Genomic DNA, 23,344 nt, shown 5'->3' on the forward strand with positions numbered 1-23,344 from the left:
TCCTTATATTAATCTATAATTTATTTAGGCTAATATATTTATGAATTTAATATATTCCGAATCATTTTATAAATTTATATTTAATAAATTTTAAATGATTACAATAGTAAACTTTAATAATTTAATATATTTAAAAATTAGATAAAAAAATATTATAATGTTGTTGTTTTCATGATTTATAGTGTCATTTATATATGTTGATCGTTATTTTTTAGGGTCAGACAGAGTCTAAAATAGACAAATATGAGTGAACAAAAGTATAAGTTTGTTTTACAAGATTTTCTTTTTGTAGAAAGAGGTTTTCAAGCTAATGTTGGTGCTTTCAGGATTCAAGCTGGTTCAGTTTATAATGTAATCCAACCATCTCTCCAGATGACCCTAGAAAACTTAATATGACAACTCAATAATAAGCTCAAGTAAGATGCTTTATTGCTTAACAACAAAACTATTAATTACAATCTCATCCAATGTTAACAACAAAACTGAAAGCAAATTGATAGAAAGTGAAGGCTGAAGGGGAAAAAAAACATGGTCAGCTTGAAGATCCATCCAACAAACAAAGATCCCATATTAACTTCAAGTTGTTTTCCAGCATTTCAAACATCAGATCTTCGTCGTCCATTGTTTGCTTCTGCATTTTTTGTAAGAGAATGAAAGTCAAATCAATTATTTCAGCAATGAAGCGAAAATTCACAAATTAAAACAGACAAAGGATTATCATTTCAACAATAAAGAAGCACTGCAACATTTTGTTTGTATTTCCGTGGCACATGCAAGTTGAGGTACTACCATGACCAACTATGAATTTCTTTGAAGACGTAACAAAATATGGATGTTTTCTACCCAACAGGAAAGCAAAACCTGCTTTGAAACAGTGGTAACTTTGTGTGGATAAATCAGCAAGTGTGGTAAATTAAGGATACAATATAATAGTCTAAGCTTATGATGATAGGAACACTACAATATGGTGTGGAGTAACATCATGTGTATCATCAATCATGCAGTGACATCTAAAATTATAAAGCAAAAATAAAAAAAGAAATGCTATTGCCTGTACGGAAAGAGAACATACTCGAAACTCTGATATAATTCCAGACATTTTCAGGATAATCTCCTGTGTAACCTCACCAGCTGAAGATCTGAAATCAAATGGATCTGCATGCCCAAGCTTAAGTCTAATTGAAGAATTTCTATATGATTTTGCAGTTGTGTGACTGATACCAATAACAGCATATCGACCACCTGAAGAATCCTTGCCAATGGGCCATCTCAACTCTCAAGCCGCCCTGAACTTCTGAATCCAAAATGGCAGAACCAATAAGATCTTTAATTCCATTAATCTCCTCATCCTGCAAAAATGCAAAAAATCACTGAGAAATATCCTTGGCTACAAAGAAAGCATTAGTGGTTTTCTTTCGTTTAATTAACATAAATTCATTCTAGAGGAAAACATAGAAAAGTTAATTGAATATAACTTACAGATAAAATCATGTTGATTTTCTTGGTATATAGTATCAACCTCAGATCTGAACTCTTTCCAAGACAGCTTATATCTGCTACCATGTGGCGTACTCTGTTCAACTCAATCTTAATTAATGTCAAAGGAAGTCGTTTTGTTGACGAATGATGGTGATAATTGTTATTGCTTTTTCAACTATATAAATAATTAGGTATTTTATGACATACTAGAATATGATTAATGAAGTAGTAACTAACCTTATAGAGCTCAATCTTATTATAATCTTCGGCAATAGTACATTTGCAAGAAACAGTTGAATTAAGTTGCAACCTATCAGAAAGCTACAAAAACAAAAGGATATATAGAGCTAAAGGAAGCAATATAGTAGGAGGAAGACATTTGTTTGAAGCTTGAAAATCATACCCGTATGTTGTTTCCCTTTCACGTATTCTAGCCCAAGTTTCTCAACAACTCGATCGGTGTTCTATGTAATCCATATATGCAGCAGGAGAATTTGCATAAAAATTCCGTTTCATTTTTCTCACTGTTGCTTCACTCAATGGGGTAGTTTTCAGGGATTCTTCACAAATTGAGGAATTCCTGCACACAGAGCTCTCGGAGTAAATGTTGACAGATGCAGTGTGATTCAGGACCTAACAAGCCAATGCTTCAAAGACTACAAACAAATATTCGTGATTAATATTGAATTCAAATGACACATTGTTTCCAGTTGTTATAAATTTCTAACATTCGCCATAAAAGTTAACTTGTGATTACAAGAAGACTGACCTATAAAAGAGAATTTTTCCAAAACGAGCAACTACAGACGGCTTTACTTGTCCCATATCAGCTTCCTCCATCTCACGCTTCATATGTTGAAATGTCAAAAGTAAATCCTCCTTCACATTTGCAGCTACCAAAAGCCATGGTGTATCGATAAGCTCGTTTGTTATTCCTTCACTGCAACCTAGAAAAACATAAATATTTGAAAAAAAACTGAAATAATTAAGATCTCAGAAGCATAAATCAAATGTGAATTCATGAATCTAATGTGTATATTCAACCATGTTCATCACTGCAACTCGATCAGCAATTCAATTCAATATAGGGTTGTACACAAATCGAATATGTAGACAATTAGAAATTGATGCAATTTCACATACATTAGGAAATACATATCTAAAACTACTCTTCCGGTCCAAAAGAAGAAAGTTATACCTTCCATTAGAACCAACGATAGAGCTATTCTGTCTGAATTTTGATCGAAGTATTCTGCAGAAAAAGGTTGGAGGCTGACAAGAGATGAAAATCAAGAATAATCAGCCATGCCAACGGAGAACCATTTCAAAATGGATTTTTTCCCAGAAAAAATGGTTTTGCCGCGAAAATTGTTCTGCTCCCCAAACAACTTGAGATTAAGGCTCTTTCTGAAGGTATTAGGAGTCAGAAAATCCGGTGCCGGAGTTGGATTTAACGATGGAGAGCCCTTTGTTTGCCTCTTGTGTGGCGGAATGTAAGTCATTATATTTGATCACTTGCTTTGCAATTTTGGTGAAAACTGAGTTGCTCTGTTTGCGTGATCATGGAACATTTTAGCGGTATAAATAATATGTTAAACTGCCCGCTGGAATACTTGAATTTTGAACAGACGCATTATATTAATGAGCATTAACATCTGGGTTGATGACCTTTTGAGCTTCTACTAATTACAGTTCTACAATGGTTCATTGAATTACGAGTACTAAATTTGATTTAATTTTGAAAGCTAAAAAGTTCATTTAACATCCAACATAATGGTGTATCAAATATAATTCTATTGGACAATTCAAATGATTTTCGATATTCCTATAGCCTGCATGAACTGAAACATATCTGAGTTTCTTACCATAAATGAGTTTCCTTTTCTTAAAAGAAAATCATAAAGTCTCCATATTTGACTGATCATTTTTTTTATGGGAAAAGGTTTAGAGTTAGTTCATTCTAACTGAGCAACATTCACAATGTAGTCCTAAAGGCTAGAGAGCTTTGTGTAGGGGAGAAACGGTTAGACACAGTTGTTATGTTAATCCTTGTGTGAACCTTTTTGTATTTCGAGTAAATTGTGTGAGATTATTCTTCTCTACATTTTGTATTCTCTTTTATATAGTGAATTGATCATCTCCTTTATGGATGCAAGTCGGTTGACCGAACCACGTTAAATCTTTGTGTCTTTCGTTATATTTCTTATTTGTCTTCTTACTCATGGTATTTCGAGGTTTGCTTTGCTAACTTCCGCATGACACCTAATTATTTCGATCCTAACAATATAATCCCGAGATCCCTCAAGACCCGACCTGAGAGAAAATTAGAAAATATTTTCTGGACATAGCAAACACATCCTAATTGTTTACTGCTCATAAAACTTGCCTCTTGCAATTTTCTCTCACTTTATACAAACACAAATACAATTTATATATTTGTGTTTGTATAAAAGTGAGAGAGGTGAGGGAGAGTGGCGAGCGAGATTAGGGAGAGTGACGAGCGAGATTTCTGGGGAGAGAGGCGAATGACAAGTGTTTGCTACATATTAGAATTAAATGAAACTGTGGTAATAACATTTAATTTGAATTAATAATTTGCTATTTTATACAATTTTTCCAAATAAAAAATTGATGGTACTGTGTGTGTTTCATTAGCACCTAGTTTTGTACCATACCTATGCTTTGTCCACCGCCTTGAACTTCTTTCGTCGCATGAAAACTTCTTCTCCTAAATTGGACTCGGTCGGGTAGAAACATGTTGGAGGAACCAGTTCTTTGCTTACACTCCCCTTTCGTCAATCATCAAAATCTCGTTCGATCCAACACATTAAACAAAAATGAAACTGACCAAGTAAAACCTAATTCCACTAATACTAAAAAATAAGACCATGATATGTTACTGTGCTTCTGATTGATTTTTGGAGAATCGGACAACACTAAGGTAAAATGAACGTCCATTGTTTGCTTCTGCATTTTTTGCAAGAGAACGAAAATCAATTCAATTATTTCAGCAATGAAGCGGAAATTCACAAATTAAAACAGAAAGGATTATCAGCATTTTGTTTGTATTTCCGTGGCACATGCAAGTTGAGGTACCATTCAGACATTCACTACCATGACACGAATTTCTTTGAAGACTAACAAAATTTGGACAAATTCTACCCAACAGGAAAGCAAAACCTGATTTGAAACAGTGGTAAGTTTGTGTTGCTCCAGTTTTTTGGATGAAATTGTTCATAATTCAGAGGATAAATCAGCAAGTGTGGTACAGGATACAATATAATAGTCTAAGCTTATGATGCTAAGAACACTACAATATGGTTTGGGGTAACATCATACCATCCATCATGTGTATCATGCAGTGACATCCAAAATTATAAAGCAAAAAGAAATGTTATTGCAAGTACGGAAATAGAACATACTCGTAACTCTGATATAATTCCAGGCATTTTCAAGAAAATCTCCTGTGTAACCTCACCAGTTGAAGATTTGAAATCAAATGGATCTGCATGCCAAAGCTTAAATCTAATTGATGAGTTTCTATATGATTTTTCAGTTGTGTGACCGATACCAATAACAGCATATCGACCACCTGAAGAATCCTTGCCAATGGGCCATCTCAAGCCGCCCTGAACTTCTGAATCCAAAACAGCAGAACCAATAAGATCTTTAATTCCATTGATCTGTTCATCCTGTGAAAATGCAAACTAAATCACAACACTCATTAAATTCTACAAGGAAACATAGAAAAGTTTATTGCATAACTTACAGATAAAATAATGTTGATTTTCTTGGTATATAGTATCAACCTCAGATCTGAACTCTTTCCAAGACAGCTCATATCTGCTACCATGTAGCGTACACTGTTCAACTCAATCTAAATAAAAAGGGATTCATGTCAAAGGGAGTCGTTTTGTTAACGAATGATGGTAATAATTGTTATTGCTTTTCCAACCATATAACATACTAGAATATGATTAATGAAGAAGCAACATGAATAAAATAGTAACTAACCTTATAGAGCTCAATCTTATTTTAATCTTTGGCAACAGTACATTTGCAAGAAACAGTTGAATTAGGTCGCAACCTATCAGAAAGCTACAAAAACAAAAGGATATATAGAGCTAAGGGAAACAATATAGTAGGAGGAAGACATTTGTTTGAAGCTTGAAAATCATACCCGTATGTTGTACAATTCTTTCCCTTTCACATATTCTAGCCCGAGTTTCTCAACAACTCGGTGTTCTATATAATCCATAAATGCAGCAGGAAAATTTGCATAAAATTTCCGTTTCATTTTTCTCACTGTTGCTTCACTCAATGGGGTAGTTTCCTGTCACGCCCCGAGCCTACACCCTGAACGTGACCGACACTCGAAGACCATTGCTGGCCCCCAACCGAACCCTTGGCCTGACTTTCTTAACTCAGCGGAAACTTAACTCGACAGCATAACTCAATGCAATGCAAGGTTATAAAACAACCTAACTGATAAAATCTGGCCACAAAGGCAACTCGAGTCCCAAAATAGAATATTTACATATATACATAGATGAGAGACTCAAAACCAACTGACTGACTGTCTATGAAGCCTCTATAATACTGAGATGCATGTTGGGACAGACCCCGCAACATCCTAATAAAACAAAACCAAAAGAACAACATAATCGAGTCCTCCGGAACACAAAGAGGCTCACCACTGACTCTGGAGTGCTCAACTGGATCAACGGTGTACTGAATGCTGACCCTGGGTACCTGCGTCTGCATCGTCATAAGATGCAGGCCAACTGGCATTAGTACATTGAATGTACAAGTATGCGAGCTGGAAGGCTAAACCACAACTTAAGCTTGGAAGGAGTACAAAGGAACTCTTACCTTGGCTCTGTTCAACTCATGAATAACTGAACTCAATATATAAAGCAATAAGACACATGCAATATATAAAGCTTGTAAAATAGTGTAAACAACTTAGTTCGTTAAGGATAAAACTGTAACATCCGACAATTTGAAATAGCTTTGAAGAGGCTTAGGATTGGAAATTTTCATTTTTGGAAAGAATTTTAAAGTTTTGGAAATTTGGCTAAGTATGGAAAAGGTGAGTTTTTGGCCAAACTTTGATCGGTCGTAACTTCTAGCTCATGATGAGTTAGAAGTTTTTCCAGTTATGGTTGCATAGCCCTCGGAACGATCTTTCCAACGCCACCGAGTTTGCTCAATTCCGAGTCCGTATGAGCGAGTTATGACCTTTGAAAGTTGGGCAGTTGACAAGGAAATCCGTCCGGGAATCATTAAGGGCGTTTTGGTCTTTTCCCTAGCCTTTTATTTTGGTTTTATAAATGTGTTAGGCTGATCATTTTGATCAGTTTTACCATTTTAAAAGAAGTGAGAGTGAGGGTTTTGAGAGAAGAAGAAGAGAAGAAGAAGAGAAGAAGAGAAGAAGAGAAGAAGAGGAGATCAAGCAAGGAGATCATCGTGGATTTTTCGTCGGGGGTGATCCCTACCAAGGTATGTGAGCTTTTAGTGTTGGGTGATCCTTTCCCCCACATGCCAAACTCGTTTTATTTTCGAGAAAAGATGGATTGTGTTTGTTGAAGTTGTGAGTTGTTGTGGTTGAAGTTGTTAGAGTTGTTAAAGTTGTTAGTTGTTGAAATTATTGTTGGTATTGTTGTTGGTTGTGATGTTGAGATTCTTGATGATTTGGGACTTGTTTCCGGTTGGGGTTTTGAGTTGAAATCTATTGAATGTTGAGGGATTTCATGTTTCTAAGTGATTGGGGTTGGAACCCTTGAAGTTAGAGAGTTTAGAGTTGGAAAAATGAAGGAGAAAAGTCGGGCTTCTTACATGAAACAAGTCCGTGTCGCGGACTTGTTCCCTCTGTGAACAAAATCTGCTCCGCGTCGCGGACAGGACGCGGACTCCACTGTTTTCAGAATTTATTCTCAAAAATTTTCTTAAGTTTGGTTGTTCCAAATCATTCCTAAATCATTCCTAAACATCATGAGGTCCCTCCAAACACCAATCAAGTCCTTGAATCCATAATTAAATTCAAGAAAGTTAGTTTCCAATTCAAGTGAAGTTAAGCTTAGAAGTAAGTAAGTCAAAGCAAGTCTTTAAGGTTTTCCAAGAGTCTTCATTGAACGTTTTAACTTCATTCTAAGGCTCAAGTTCCAAGTTAAGTATAGAGTTTCAAGTCAAGTCAAAGTAAAGAGTTCAAGTAAAGTAAGGAGTAAGGAGTCGAGTCCATTTCTCCAAAGTTATTAGGGAACTATGTACTTCCCAAAGAAGTTCTAAATGTTTTTACATTTAAGTAAGAAAGGAGCCATGTTCTCCAAAGAGCCTTCGGGCTAGTTTTTGAGTAATTATCTCATATCAGCAGGAATAATTATGTTTTAAAAACATAAGAGCCAGTACATTTTTGGGAGTAGTATTGAGCACCGAGTTGGGGGAGCGTTCAAAGAACCCACAGCCCCCATAGAACCATGTTAGCCACCATGGGTAGAAAAGGGTCATGCTTTTTAGATGAACCCTTTTCAGATTAGACTAGTGGATCCATTAGGCAGTTCAGGTCTTATACCTTTGGCCGGGTATAAGATGCTCTGGCAGCGTGAGGTCGATCGCTGTATCATCACTATAGCTCTTATGTGATGGTTGTCGGTTAGAGAAGCTCCCACAGCAGTTATTGTATTTTCATACTCAGAGATTATTGTATTTTTATATACATCAGTTCATTGTATTTCTATATACATTTCAGGCTTATTGTATCTTTGTGTACACACAGAGTTTATAACATGTTTTAAACAGTCTTTCTTTATATCGCACTTGTTTTAAATTGCCTTATATAGAAAGAATGTCAGTCAGGTTGAGTTGAGTTGAGCCAGGTAAGCTATTCAGTTTCTCCCAGGTTTCCTTCTAGCCGTTGTTGCTTAGCTTTCCAGCTTGCATACTCGTACATTCCATGTACTGATGCCAGTTGGCCTGCATCGTTTCATGATGCAGATCCAGGTATCCCAGATCAGCAGCCTGTGCGTCGTTGATCCAGCTGAGCACTCCAGAGTCAGTGGTGAGCCTCCTTGCTTTCCGGAGGACTCTATTACTTCGTGTTCTTAGTGTTGTCTTATTAGGATGTTGCGGGGTCTGTCCCAACATCCATCTCAGTAATTTAGAGGCTTCATAGATAGACAGATAGACAGTCAGTCAGCTAGTTTTGAGTCTCTTATCTATGTATATATGTAAATATTCTATTTTGAGATTCGAGTTGCCTTTATGGCCATATTTTATAAGTTAAGTTGTTTTGTAATATTGCATTGCATTGAGTTATTCTGTTGAGGTTTCCGCTGAGTTAAGAAAGCCAGGCCAAGGGTTCGCTTGGGGCCAGCAATGGTCTCCGAGTGCCGGTCCCGCCCAGGGTGTAGGCTCGGGGTGTGACAAAAACGATAACAAACTCAACTTTACTTATATAAAAGTAATATAACTTTAGTGGGAGATTCTTTAACCGACAATCACCATTATGAGCCCTAGTGGTGATACAACGTTTTACCTCATGTTGCCCAAGGACTATCCTATACCTTGCCGTGATATAGGAAGCTAACTTTACTAAGTGGATCCACTAGCTTAATCTTACGGATTCATCTAAAAAGTATGACCCGTTAACTCCCATGTTGGCGCATGGTTCTTATGGAGAGTTGAGTTAATATGAACTCGTGTCCCCAATTCGGTGCTCAACACTACTCCCAAAAATACTTAGCTCGTAAGTGTTTTAAACACATCTTTCTTTATTTGAGATAATTACTCAAAACTTTGCTCGAAGGCTCACTTGGAATCGATGTTCCTTTTTCTTGAAAATTAGCCCAAAGGCTCTTTTGGAATCATAGTTCCTTTCTTACTCAAATGTAAAAACATTTAGAAACTTCTTTGGGAATACATAGTTCCCTAATACTTTTGAGAAATGAACTCAACTTTAAACTCTTGACTTAACTTGAAACTCTTGACTCTTTACTCTTTTCTTGACTTGGAAACTCTTGAGCCTTAAAATGAAGTTAAAACATTAAATAAAGACTCTTGAACCACTTTAAAGACTTACCTTGACTCACTTCTTTAACTTCTAAACTCAACTCTTAACTTTACTTGACTTGGAAACTAACTCTCCTTGAATTGGAATCATGGATTCAAGGTGTTTGATCACGCTTTATGGACGAGTTCTTGACGTTTAAACGTACCTTGGGGTGTTGGAAACAACTAGGGAACATAGGTACAATACCTAGGAATATGCATGAGAAAGTGGGGAAGGAATGGGAAGACTTGGCGCTCTGAGAGGTGCGGAGCGCCAAACCAAAAACTTCAGAGGGGTCTGGTTGGGGCTCTGGTAGGGGCGGCGCCCCAAGGGCTGGACCTCAGAGTCCCTTTTGGGGCGCGCTGGCTGGAGCGACGCCCCAACCCTTTTCCCTGAAAACTTGACTTTTCTCTTTCATTTTCCAACTCTAAACCTCCCTTACCTTCAATGGTTTCAACCCCAAACACTAAGGATCATAAAAACCCTTAACATACAATAGATTCAACTCAAAAACACCACCGGAAACATACACCAAACCAACAAGAACTACAACACAACATTACTACAACTTTAACAATTCCAACCAACAACTTCAATCAAACATAATTAATCTTTTCTCGAAATTAAACGAGCTTGGCGTGTGGGGGGAAAGAACCAACCCAACACTATGAACTCACATACCTTAATAGGGATCACCCCCGAAGAAAAACACGACGATCTTTACGAAGTTTGCTTCTTCTTCTCGTTTCTCTCATTTTCTCTCAAGAACCCTAACTCTTACTCTTTTTAAAAAGGGAAAAACTTTTCAAAAATCAGTCTTACACCTTAACATATGTCCAAATACAAGGCTAGGGAAAAGACCAAAATACCCTTACAATTTCCGGACGGATTCCCTGCCAACTGCCCAACTTCCAAAGGGCATAACTCGCTCATACGAACTCAGAAACGAGCAAACTCGATGGCGTTGGAAAGACCAATCCACGAACTTTGCAACCATAACTGGAACTACACCTAGAACATCCTGAGATAGGAGTTATAACTGTTCAAACTTGGCAAAAAATTCATTATTTTCCATACTTAACCAAATTTTCCAGATTTTTGAATTCTTTCCAAAAATGAAAATTTCCAATTCTAAGCCTCTTCATAGTTATTTCAAATTGTCGGATGTTACATTTCCAGGGATTCTTCACATATTGAGGAATTCCTGCACACACAGCTCTCGAATTAAATGTTGACATATGCAGTGTCATTCAGGACCTAAAAAGCTAATGCTTCAAAGACTGCAAACAAATATTCGCTATTAATATTGAATTCAAATGACACATCTGTTGCGATTCCAGTTGTTATAAATTCCTATCATGATGATAAAACTTAACTTGTGATTAAAAGAGGACTGACCTATAAAAGAGGACTTTTCCAAAACGAGCAACTACAGACGGCTTTACTTGTGCCATCTCACGCTTCATATGTTGAAATGCCAAAAGCAAATCCTCCTTCACATTTGCAGCTACCAAAGGCCATGGTGTATCGATAAGCTTGTTCGGCATTCCTTCACTGCAACCTAGAAAAGCATAAATATTTGAAAAAAAACTGAAATAATTAACATCTCAAAAGCATAAATGTAATGTGAATTCATGAATCTAATGTGTATATTCAACCATGTTCATCACTGTGTGTCGATCACCAATTCAATTCAATATAAAGTTGTACACAAATTGAATATGCAGACAACTAGAAATTGATGAAAATACAGATACATTAGGACATACATATCTAAAACTACTCTTCCGGTGAAAAAGAAAAAGGTTATACCTTCCATTAGAACCAACGATAGAGCTTTTCTGTCTGGATTTCCATCAAAGTAGTCCGCAGAAAAAGGTTGGAGGCTGACAACAGACGAAAATCAAGAATAATCAGCCAAGCCAACGAAGAACCATTTCGAAACAGAAAATTTTCTGTAAACGATGGTCTTTCCTCGAAAATTGATCTGCTCCCCAAACGACTTGAGATTAACGCTCTTTCTGAAGTTATTAGGCATAAGAAAATCCCGTGCTGGAGTTGGATTCAACAACGGAAAGCCCTTTGTTTGCCTCTTGTGCGGCGGAATGTAAGCCATTATATTTGATCTGTTGCTTTGCACTTCTGCTGAAAATTGAGTTGCTCTGTTTTGTGACCATTTTGGCGTTATAAATAATACAGCTACTTGCTGGAGTACTTGAATTTCAAACAGACGCATTATATTAATGAACATTAACGTCTCGGTTGACGACTCTTTGAGCTTCTACTAATTACACTTCATTGAATTACGACTACTATATTTGATTTCATTTTAAAAGCTAAAAAGTTCATTTAATATCCAACATTATAGTGTATCAAATATAATTCTATTGGACAGTTCAAATGATTTTCGATATTGCTGCATCGAATTGGAATTTGTGTTGGGTATTTGCTCTGAGTTTATGAGTTTTTCTTTGCCTTGAGTTTATGAGTTTTTCTATTCTTAAAAGAGTTTGATAAAGTGGAAGTCTAACAGTCTTAACAAGTCATCTAAAACATCAAATAAGTGGTTGGGGAGTCACTCATACACCACATACATCATCCAAAAACTAGAAAGATATATAAAACAAGTAAAAGTGTCTCGGTCCTCAAAAAATGAGGACTCACCAACTCTTGAATTTGATAGAATGATCAACTAGCCATGAGTGTGAGAAGTGGGAGCGTCGGACCCTATATTAATGAGACAATGTAGACACAAGTATGCATTAGTACATGAAATGGACTAAATATATGGAAATATGCATATATAGACATGGTATCATGAAGAACTTAAACACGTGAGATATGACCAACATTTGAACATTTAAAGTCTTAAGGAAACAACATATATTTCATAAGATATGGTCACACATTTAAAATAAGAGACATAATGTCACGCCCCGAGCCTACACCCTGGACGTGGCCGGCACTCGAAGACCATTGCTGGCCCCCAAGCGAACCCTTGGCCTGGATTTCTTAACTCAGCGGAAACCTAACTCAACCGAATAACTCAATACAAATGCAAGGTTACAAAACAACTTAACTTATAAAATATGGCCACAAAAGCAACTCGAATCTCAAAATAGGATATTTATATATATACATAAATGGGAGACTCAAAACTAACTAAATGACTACTAGACTGTCTATGAAGCCTCTAAAATACTGAGATGGATGTTGGGACAGACCCCGCAACATCCTACTAAAACAAAACTAAAAGAACAGAACAACCGAGTCCTCCGAAAAGCAAGGAGGCTTACCACTGACTTCGGAGTGCTCAACTGGATCAACGGTGTGCTGGATGCTGATCCTTGGTACCTGCGTCTGCATCATAATAAGATGCAGGCCAACTGGCATCAGTACATGGAATGTACAAGTATGCGAGTTGGACCGCTAAACAATAACTTAAGCTTGAAAGGGATACAAAAGAGAACTTACCTTGGCTCTGTTCAACTCATGAATAACTGAACTCAATATAGAGCAATAAGACACATGCAATATATATAAAGCTTACAAAACTATTTAAAACATGACAACAAAAATCATATTTATAATATCATGAAAATACCATGCTTCCTTTTGAAGTCTACTTGTGCAATGCATGAATGAAGTCCCATACCCCCATCCACACTAAACAGAACTTCTCAAGGAGCCAAGCTCTTTCTACTGTGGGAGTTTTCTAACCGACAACCACCACTATGAATCTAAGTGGTGACACAGCGTCTTGTCCACACTGCCAGAACTGTCATATACTTTGCCGTCATATAGAATGCTATTGCTTAGTGGATCCACTAGCTTAACTTTCGTGATCAACTAAAAAGTATGATCCGAGAAATCCCATGTTTGGCTACATGGTTCTTATGGAGAGTTGAGTTAATATGAACTTGTGTCCCCAATTCGGTGCTCAAGACTACTCTCAAAATACTTTAGGTCATAAGTGTTTTAAACAAATCTTTCTTTAGTTGAGATAATTACTCAAAACTTAGCCCAAAGGCTCTTGAAATACTCTTTCTAAAAAGACTATCTCAAAACCATATTTTAATATGATCATTGATGACTCAGGATATTCATACTGCTTAAACATTTATGGTATATCTAGAGACCATACTGTTTAAACATTGATGACATACTCGATTTGTCATACTAATCATGTTTTAGAAACTCTTTTGCAAAACTCATCTTTTCTCAAAAAGAGATAGTACTCAAACTTCTCAAAACTCTTTTGGAAATCTCAGTTTCCTCTAATCTTAAATGTGAAAACATTTATAAACTTCTTTGGGAATACTTAGTTCCCTAATAACTTTTGAGAAATGAACTTGAGTCTTACTCTTGACTTAACTTGAAACTCTATACTCTTTACTCAACTTGAAACTCTATGCTCTTTACTTAACTTGAAACTCTATGCTCTTTACTCAACTTGAAACTCTATGCTCTTTACTTAACTTGAAACTCTATGCTCTTTACTCAACTTGAAACTCTATGCTCTTTACTTAACTTGAAACTCTATGCGCTTTACTCAACTTGAAACTTGAGCCTTAAAATGAAGTTAAAACGTTCAATGAAGACTCTTGAAAACTTTGAAGACTTACTCCTTAATTTCTAAGCTTGGCTCTAACTTCACTTGACTTTGAAACTAACTCTCCTTGAATTGGAATTATGAATTCAAGGTGTTAGATCACATGTTATGGAGGGATTCTTGATGTTTAGATGTACTTTGGAGTGTCGGAAAGAACTATGAAACATAGGTATAATACCTAGGAACATGCATGAGAAAGTGTGAAAAGAATGGGAAGACTTAGCGTCCTTGGCGCTCTGCAAGGCGCGGAGCGCCAGCCCTTGAAGCTCAGAAGGGGCCTGCTGGCATTCTGAGAGACGTGCCATGCCAGGGGTAAAACCTCAGAACCCCTGTTGGGGTGCGCTGGCTGGCGCGACGCCCCAGCCTTTTCCCCCAAAAATCCGACTCTTCTCCTTCATTTTTCCAACTCTAAACCTCCTTAACTTCAATGGATCCAACCCCAAACACTTAGAATCATAAACCCCTCAACATACAATAGATTTCAACTCATAAACACAACCGGAAACATGTCCCAAATCAACAAGAACTTCAACACAATCACAACCAACAACTTCAACAAATACAACCAACAACTTCAACAAACATAATCAATCTTTTCTCGAAATAAAACGAGTTTGGCGTGTGAGGGAAAGGATCAACCCAACACTATGAACTCTCATACCTTAATAGGGATCACCCCTGACGAAATCCACGATGATCTCCTTGCTTGATCTTCCCTTTCTCTTCTTCTTCTCCTCTTCTTTCTCTCTTATCTCCCAAGCCCTAACTCTCACTCTTACTCTCACTCTTTAAAATGGGACAAAAATGATCCAAAAATCAGTCTAACACCTCAATATAACCCAAAGAAATGATTAGGGAAAAGACCAAAATACCCTTAAAATTTCCGGACGGACTTCACTTCCCTGCCAACTGCCCAATTTCCAAAGGGCATAACTCACTCATACAAACTCGGAATCAAGCAAACTTGGTGGCGTTGGAAAGATCATTCCACAAGCTTCGCAATCATAACTGGAGCTACACCTAAATCATCCTGATCTAGGAGTTATGTCTGTTCAAAGTTGGCCAAAAACTCACTTTTTCCCATACTTAGTCAATTTTCCAGATCTTTAAAATTCTTTCAATTTTCCAGATCTTTAAAATTCTTTCCAAAAATGAAAATTTCCAATTCTAAGCCTCTTCAATTATTTCACATTGCCGGATGTTACACATAAGAAAGCTTTTGAAGAAACATATTCGTTTTCGTTTTTTTGGGTATTAGCTTTAAGCGACAAAAAGACCATGAGAGCTATATCATGGAATTTGATATATCCCTCGTACCGAAAGAAGGGGATTCTACTTGCCAAGGTAGAATCCGTACACATCATCTTTTGCTAAAGTGGATCTACTAGCTAGGTCATTTAAAACGATCCTACAGGGGATGTAGTTGGGGACTAGAGATTGCTACCAGAGACTACCCTATTTGAGCCTCCACCTCAAATCCCTCTCGGTGCTAAGTCTAAATCCCAACGGAATAGATAAGAATCAAATATCATTATAACATAGGAAAGACAATGATCAATACTAATCCTCAACTTAAAAATCAAAACATAGAATAACTCCTTAAATTACAATTCAAGCATAGGTGAGAAAACCTTTCACCAATATGAATCTATATGTGAGAAATACATTTCATAATCATGATCATAAGACTATGTCTTATGTGAGAAAACCTTTCACAACAACATTGATACTTTCATTTAAAAACACCATATCATCATAAACATCATTTTTATAAGACATGCATAATTCTTCAAAATTCATAGTTCATGAGTTCATCATAAGTTCATAATTGAAAGTCATGGATCATGTTTGAGATATGGAGGGGTGAGTTCTTGATTGATTGTGAACTATACCCCAAAACCTTTAGTTGGAATTGAAGATAAATGTGGGAGCTGGTTAAAAATTTATCTGCATTTCAATATTTGACCTTAAATCCTACTTATGTATTATAGAATTTCAATCTACTTGTGAATGCGGCGAAATTCTTGGCTGTGAATCTGATAGTAAGATTTGATATGTACTGGTGTGCAACACGCGCGCGCACACACACGTAGAATATGCATCTTGGACCAATCAGCCTGATATGTGAGCGTGTGTGTTGCACAGAGCAGATATCAATCAGAAAGATTTAGAAGATAGCACAATCTGATATACTTTATTTCTATAGGTTGGAGTTGGTGGTCATTCGTTTGAATAATGGTGCTTGCCCCTCATTCAAACTTTCTGTGCAATCATGAAACCATCAAATGTCAAGTTGGATCAAAGCTTCACAGTCATACAAGATTTGGCTGGGGTAGAGCAGATTACTTTGGTAGCATAGTCATAGTGAAAATTTGTTCCAGAAGACAGCTGATACCTACGTACTTGCAGAAATCTCCTAGAATGCGCTGTGGTTTGGATTCTAGAGGTCTGCAACTATCATCACGGGGGAAACAAAATCTTTCTTCTGCACATAGCATTAACCAGAATGTACCTAAGATGAGTTTTGATAAAATTTTATTCAGTTGATTCTCTTTTACTACTTTACGAAGGAATGCGGGGATCTAGCTCTCTCCTCTGCATCCTCTTCTTTCTCTTTGCTGACAGAAGTCCTCTATTTAGGGAAATACAATATGCAAATTTCCAGAAGATGCAGCTTTGATGGTCTGGAAGAAATGGGGCCAAGCAATTGTAACTCTATTCATTTTGTCAGTTGCTTCAAAGACTGATGCTCTCAAAACTTGTACTTGCTTACTGAAAGAGTGCAGGTAATGCTTTTTCATCTAATTCCTTTCTGATTTTGAGACTGTTAAGACTTTCTGTGTACTAATTAGGCCATGAGAATAGCAGTATGAATTTGACTTAGTTTCAGGAAGTATTTTCAGACCATTATGGTGGTAAAAATAACTGATACTGTTGCTGTGCTAGGGATGCAGGAAAGTTTCTACCAGTATTCCATTTTCCCTGTAACTTAAAAGATAGCTTAATTTGTCTCGATGAATGTGCCAAAATTTGATGAACTTGTAAAGAGATAGTCACACAAATGTCTAAGGTTTATTTTAGACCACAAAATTCGGAAGTCTTCTATTCTTTCTTAAACTTTTTGCTAAGTCAAACGGTCCAACATAATTAGGACGGAGGGAGTAGTATTGATGAGTTTCCACCTCCATTCCAGCATGCATGTCTGACACTCTTAGGTGGCTTATCGAAGTATTATGCTTTCAGGATAGAGCTTGCGAAGTGCATCGCAAACCCTGCATGTGCAGCTAATGTTGCTTGTCTCCAGACTAGCAACAATAGACCTGATGAAACGGAATGTCAGGTGTACGTCTACAAACATCTTATTAAAACTGAATATTGATTTGATCACACTTATGGAATATGGTGCAGATAAAATGTGGTGATTTGTTTGAAAACACTGTTGTAGGTGAGTTCAATGAGTGTGCAGTCTCCCGGAAAAAATGTGTACCTCGTAAATCTGATGTTGGTGACTTTCCTGTACCTGATCCAAGTGTTCCCGTCCAAAAGTTTGACATGAATGATCTTAGTGGAAAATGGTACATCACTCGCGGCTTAAATCCCACATTTGATGTTTTTGATTGTCAATTGCATGAGTTCCATACAGAAGGAAACAAACTTGTGGGAAAACTGACTTGGAGAATAGGGACACCTGATGGAGGATTTTTCACTCAATCAGCAGTGCAAAACTTCGTGCAAGATCCAAAGTATCTTCACTACCAAGATGACTGGTACTTCCCTTCCTACCTCTTTGATATCGTATCTCCATATTGTTTGTACTTGCATTGCGATTCACCTAAACACATTAATCGATTTTCTCTGCAGGTATATTTTGTCATCCAAAGTAGAAAACAGTCCAGATGACTACATATGTGTGTACCATAAGGGCAGAAATGATGCATGGGATGGATATGGCGGTTCTGTACTTTATACAAGAAGCTCAGTTTTGCCTGAAAGCATTATATATGCCTGAGTTGCAAACTGCAGCCCAAAAAGTTGGTCGTGATTTCAACACGTTCATAAAAACAGACAATACTTGTGGCCCTGAACCACCCCTTGTTGAGCGTTTGGAGAAGAAAGTGGAAGAAGGAGAGAGGACAATCATAAAAGAAGTCGAGGAAATAGAAGAAGAAGTTGAGAAGGTGAGGGAAAGAAGTCAGCTTATTCAGTAGACTGTTTGAAGGTTTCAAAGAGCTGCAACAAGATGAAGAAAACTTTATAAGAGAGCTCAGCAAAGAAGAAACGGATATTTTGGATGGACTTGAAATGGAAGCAACTGAAGTAGAAAAACTCTTTGGAAATGCATTACCAATAAGGAAATTAATGTAAATATTGCTAAGAGAGTAATATTAGAAACTATCCAAATACAGAATGTATAGCTTGTATTTAATATATTTATCTTTTTGCCTGGAATAGATTCCTCATATATCATGTAATGCTTCTTGTTACAATGAAAATGAAGAAGAACTTCAGGTCTACAAGGTGTAAACAATAGGAAATAGGAGCTGTAAATTGCAACAGAAAATCTGAAATTGAAGCAGAAGGCTTAAGTTTTCTTGAGTTCAATTTTTTCACAAGATGTTTCATTACATATGGTGTATTTATAGATAAAGTGTGAGAATTACAACCACATAATAAGCAAAATATCTCACACCAAACTATGTACCTATGTGGCTCACTAACCACCACACATTTTAAATCAAGACCAACATATCTACTACAAAATATCTCCAACCTAGGAGTTTCTAGATAATTCTTACTTTTCTAACATATCTAGTACAAAAATATCTCCAACCTAGAAGTTTCTAGACAAATCTTAATTTTCTAACACTCCTCCTTAAGATTTTTCATTGAAACTCCTTGCAACAACCTTTGAAACTCAAACTTCTTAGTGGAAAGAGCCTTGGTCAGAATATCAGCCTGTTGATCGTCACTGATGCAATGTACCAACTTAACTTCACCATTCTTCTCCGCATCTCTTAAAGCATGAAACCTTATGTTGATATGCTTTGTTCTTCCATGCTGCCCCGGATTTTCAGCCATCGCAATGGCTGATTTATTGTCCACATAGATCACTGTTGGTTCTTTTGGCAACAAATTCAATTCCAACAAGATCTTTCTTAACCAAATTGCTTGATTTGTAGCAGATGCAGCAGCCACATACTCGGCTTCTGCTGAAGATTGTGCTACAATATCTTGCTTCTTTGTGCTCCAAGAAAAAATGCCTGAACCAAACGAAAAACAGTAACCAGAAGTGCTTTTGTAATCATCCAAACATCCACCCCAATCACTATCTGAATAGCCAATAAGAGATCCATTCTCCACATTTCTATACCAGATTCCATAATTAATCGTCCCTCTAATGTACCTTAACACCCTTTTAGCGGCTCCAAAATGCTTAGTGCTGGGACTTTGCATATATCGAGATAACAAACTGACAGCGAACATTATGTCTGGCCTAGAAGCTGTTAGATACAATAGACTTCCAATTAGACTTCTATAAACTTTTGGATCTGCCCTCTCTTCGCCATCATCCTTCATTAATTTTTCATTCACAACAAGTGGAGTTGCAACAGCTTTGCACTTGTCAAGCTTGAACCTTTTTAACAGATTCAAGGCATACCTCTTTTGGGACAAGAAAATTCCTTCACAAGATTGAGATATCTCCATTCCCAGGAAAAACTTCATTTCTCCTAGATCGGACATCTCAAAAACTTTTAGCATTTCATTTTTAACTTCTTGAACTGCAAGAGGATTTTCACCTGTAATAATCAAATCATCGACATAAACTGATATCATAATCAACATCCCATCCGCTTGTCTTTTGAAGTACAAAGTAGGCTCATTTAGGCTTCTGATGAAGCCTTGTGACAGCAAATGAGAATCCAGCCTACTATACCAAGCTCTTGGGGCTTGTTTAAGACCATAGAGAGCCCTTTTAAGCTTGTACACCTTGTCTTCTTCACCTGCAACTGTAAAACCTTCAGGTTGTTCAACATAAATGTCTTCCTCAAGCACTCCGTTGAGAAATGCAGATTTTACATCCAAATGGAAGATTTTCCACTTGTATTGTGCTGCGAGAGCGACTAGAAATCTTACTGTCTCATGCCGTGCAACAGGAGCAAACGTTTCTCCAAAGTCCACTCCAGGCTGCTGAGAATAGCCTTTAACTACAAGTCTAGCTTTATGCTTGAAGATGGAGCCATCTGGATTGAACTTTGTTCGATAGACCCATTTGACACCGATAACATTCTTCTTTTCTGGCCTATCAACCAACTCCCAAGTATCATTTTTATTAATCATGGCAAGTTCCTCCTTCATTGCTGAAATCCACACTTTGTGGTTTGCTGCTTCTTCAAATGAGGATGGTTCAACAAGAGCAAAATTGCATTGCTCATAAACTTCTGCTAGTGATTTGGTCTTCAAAACAGGAGAGTCTGTAGTCAATTCAACATCTGAATTGTTTTTTGTTCCAGAAATAGGACTAGAGGGAGTATCACCTTTTTGCTGATGTGGAGTTGCAGCTGAAGTATTCCCACCTTGGTTCTTCACAACAATATCTCGATCCCAATCATAGTGGCTAGACTCATCCACTATAAGATCTCTACTAACAAACACCTTCTTACTACTAACATTGTACACTTTGTATCCTTTTGCAACTGTACTATAGCCCAACAGAACACACAGTTCTGCCTTGCTATCTAATTTGCCTCTTTTAGCATCAGGAACATGTGCATAGCATACCGAACCAAATACCTTCAAGTGTCTTGCAGACGGCTTGATACCCTTCCATGCTTCAAATGGTGTCATGTCTTGGACTGCTCTAGTTGGTAATCTATTTAGCAAATAGACAGCGGTATTGACTGCTTCAGCCCAAAAGTATTTAGGCATCTTCTTTTCTGCCAACATGCATCTCGCCATCTCCATTACAGTTCTGTTCTTCCTCTCAGTAACCCCGTTCTGCTGTGGAGTGTAGCTAACAGTGAATTGTTGTTGGATACCCAAATCTTTACAATACTTGCTGAACTGATACGAAGTATATTCAGTTCCATTATCGGATCTAATATACTTCAATTTACAGCCACTCTCCCTTTCTACCATAGCTTTGAATTCTTTGAAAACAGAAAACACTTGATATTTGCTACTAAGAAAGTAGACCCATGTCATTCGAGTCAGATCATCTACAAAGAGAACAAAATACTTGTTTCCACTCAAAGAAGCCGTCCTCATTGGTCCACATAAATCTGTATGAACCAACTCTAGCTTTTCCTTAGCTCTCCAAAGACTTCCTTTAGGAAAGGATCGTCTACGCATTTTACCAAATTGACATGACTCACAAACATCTCTACACATGTCAATTTTGGGTACTTCAAGCACCATACCCTTTGATTGCATATACACCAGTGAGCTAAGATTATAATGACCGAACCTTTTGTGCCAAAGCCAAGTATCACTCAATTCAATATTAAAAGAGCAAGTATCAATAGAATAGCATGAAATTGGAAAGGAATTGTCAATCATGCTAATTTTAGCTACTTCACATCCTTTAGGATCATGAATGACACATTGTTTATCCTTAAAATTAAGAGAATAATTTTTATGAAGTAATTGAGCAACACTTAACAAGTTTTGTGTCAAATTTGGCACATAAAGAACATCATTAATAATTTTCGTACCTTCGTCAATAGGAAATTTTACTGACCCTCTACCGTGAGCTTCCACCAATGCGCCATTTCCAAGCTTCACTTTGGTTCTATCAGATCTGTCCAAGGAAACAAACAGATTTTCATCAATTGCCATGTGCCTTGTGCACGCGCTATCAATATACCATTTACATTGGTCAATATGTGATGTGTGCGAGGCCATGAAAACCTCCTCCTCTGATTTTCCAACTTGGTGATCATCTGCGAAATTCACTCGATGGGAAGACTGGCCACTTTGATTTTGCTTTTGCCTACAATACTTCTCAATGTGACCATACTTCTTACAATATCTACATTGAATTGGAGACCTCTTTGAATTCTGCCAACAATTCTTCTCTAAGTGGTTTGTCTTCTTACAAATGCCACAAGGTGGAAATTTTCCTTTTATCGACAAATCACCTTGGTTTCCACCAGATTTTACCTCTCCAGATTTATCCAACCAGACTTTTCTGCTTTCCTTTTGATGTTTGAATTTATGCCTTGCTTGAAAGGCATCTTCCACTATCCCTTCACTTCTCATACTGACCCGTTGCTCTTGGACTTGCAATTTGGAGATTAGTTCGGCTATTGTAAGAGTAGTCAAGTCACAAGACTCTTCAATAGCTGAGATTTTTGATTCAAACTTGTCTGGAAGGCTGACCAAGATCTTCTCTACAACTTTCTGATCTGGAAAGGTTTCACCAAGTATTCTTATCTGGTTCACAATCTCCATCAGCTTTGAAGAGTATTCTTTCACACTATCTGAGTCTTTCATCTTCAAAAGCTCAAACTCTCTCTTCAATGCTAAGAGTCTAACAGACTTTACTCTACTGCTGCCTTCAAACTCCTCCTTTAACTTATCCCAAGCCTCTTTGGCTGTTTCACAAGTCATAATCCTCGTAAACATCACGTCCGTAAGACTTGAATGTATGCAGGTGAGAGCTCGTGGGGATCTAGTCACCAACTCATCATACTTCTTAATTTCATTGAGAGTTGCATTAACTCTCAATGGCTGGACAGCAGGTTCTCCAAGCTCAACAACTTCCCATAAGTTGAGAGCCTTTAGATAAGCCTTCATTTTGATAGCCCATATGTGATAATTCTCTCCGGTAAAAGTCGGAGGACCTGTCGTTGGTTGATTTTCAGGTGCCATGAAATTTTTTTCAGCGAGCAAATTCAAGAAAGAACAGAAAGTAGATGAGCGAAACAAACAAAATTTGATTCAGATCCCTTAGGAAATAGGCTCTGATACCATGTTACAATGAAAATGAAGAAGAACTTCAGGTCTACAAGGTGTAAACAATAGGAAATAGGAGCTGTAAATTGCAACAGAAAATCTGAAATTGAAGCAGAAGGCTTAAGTTTTCTTGAGTTCAATTTTTTCACAAGATGTTTCATTACATATGGTGTATTTATAGATAAAGTGTGAGAATTACAACCACATAATAAGCAAAATATCTCACACCAAACTATGTACCTATGTGGCTC

The 23,344-nt window shown here is 37.1% G+C and overlaps 3 pseudogenes; 1 reads left to right on the top strand and 2 right to left on the bottom strand.

The window, feature by feature from the left end:
• Positions 1-532: 532 nt before the first annotated feature.
• LOC125838332 (uncharacterized) lies at positions 533-2,981 on the bottom strand (annotated as a pseudogene).
• Positions 2,982-3,745: 764 nt separating this feature from the next.
• Positions 3,746-11,762, bottom strand: LOC125838379 (uncharacterized; annotated as a pseudogene).
• A 4,483-nt stretch (positions 11,763-16,245) lies between these two features.
• On the top strand, positions 16,246-18,503 carry LOC125838380 (violaxanthin de-epoxidase, chloroplastic-like; annotated as a pseudogene).
• Positions 18,504-23,344: the final 4,841 nt, after the last annotated feature.

This window comes from Solanum verrucosum, unplaced genomic scaffold, assembly GCF_900185275.1.
Source record: "Solanum verrucosum unplaced genomic scaffold, falcon-dt-bn FXZP01000150.1, whole genome shotgun sequence".
NCBI classification, from domain to species: Eukaryota; Viridiplantae; Streptophyta; class Magnoliopsida; order Solanales; family Solanaceae; genus Solanum; species Solanum verrucosum.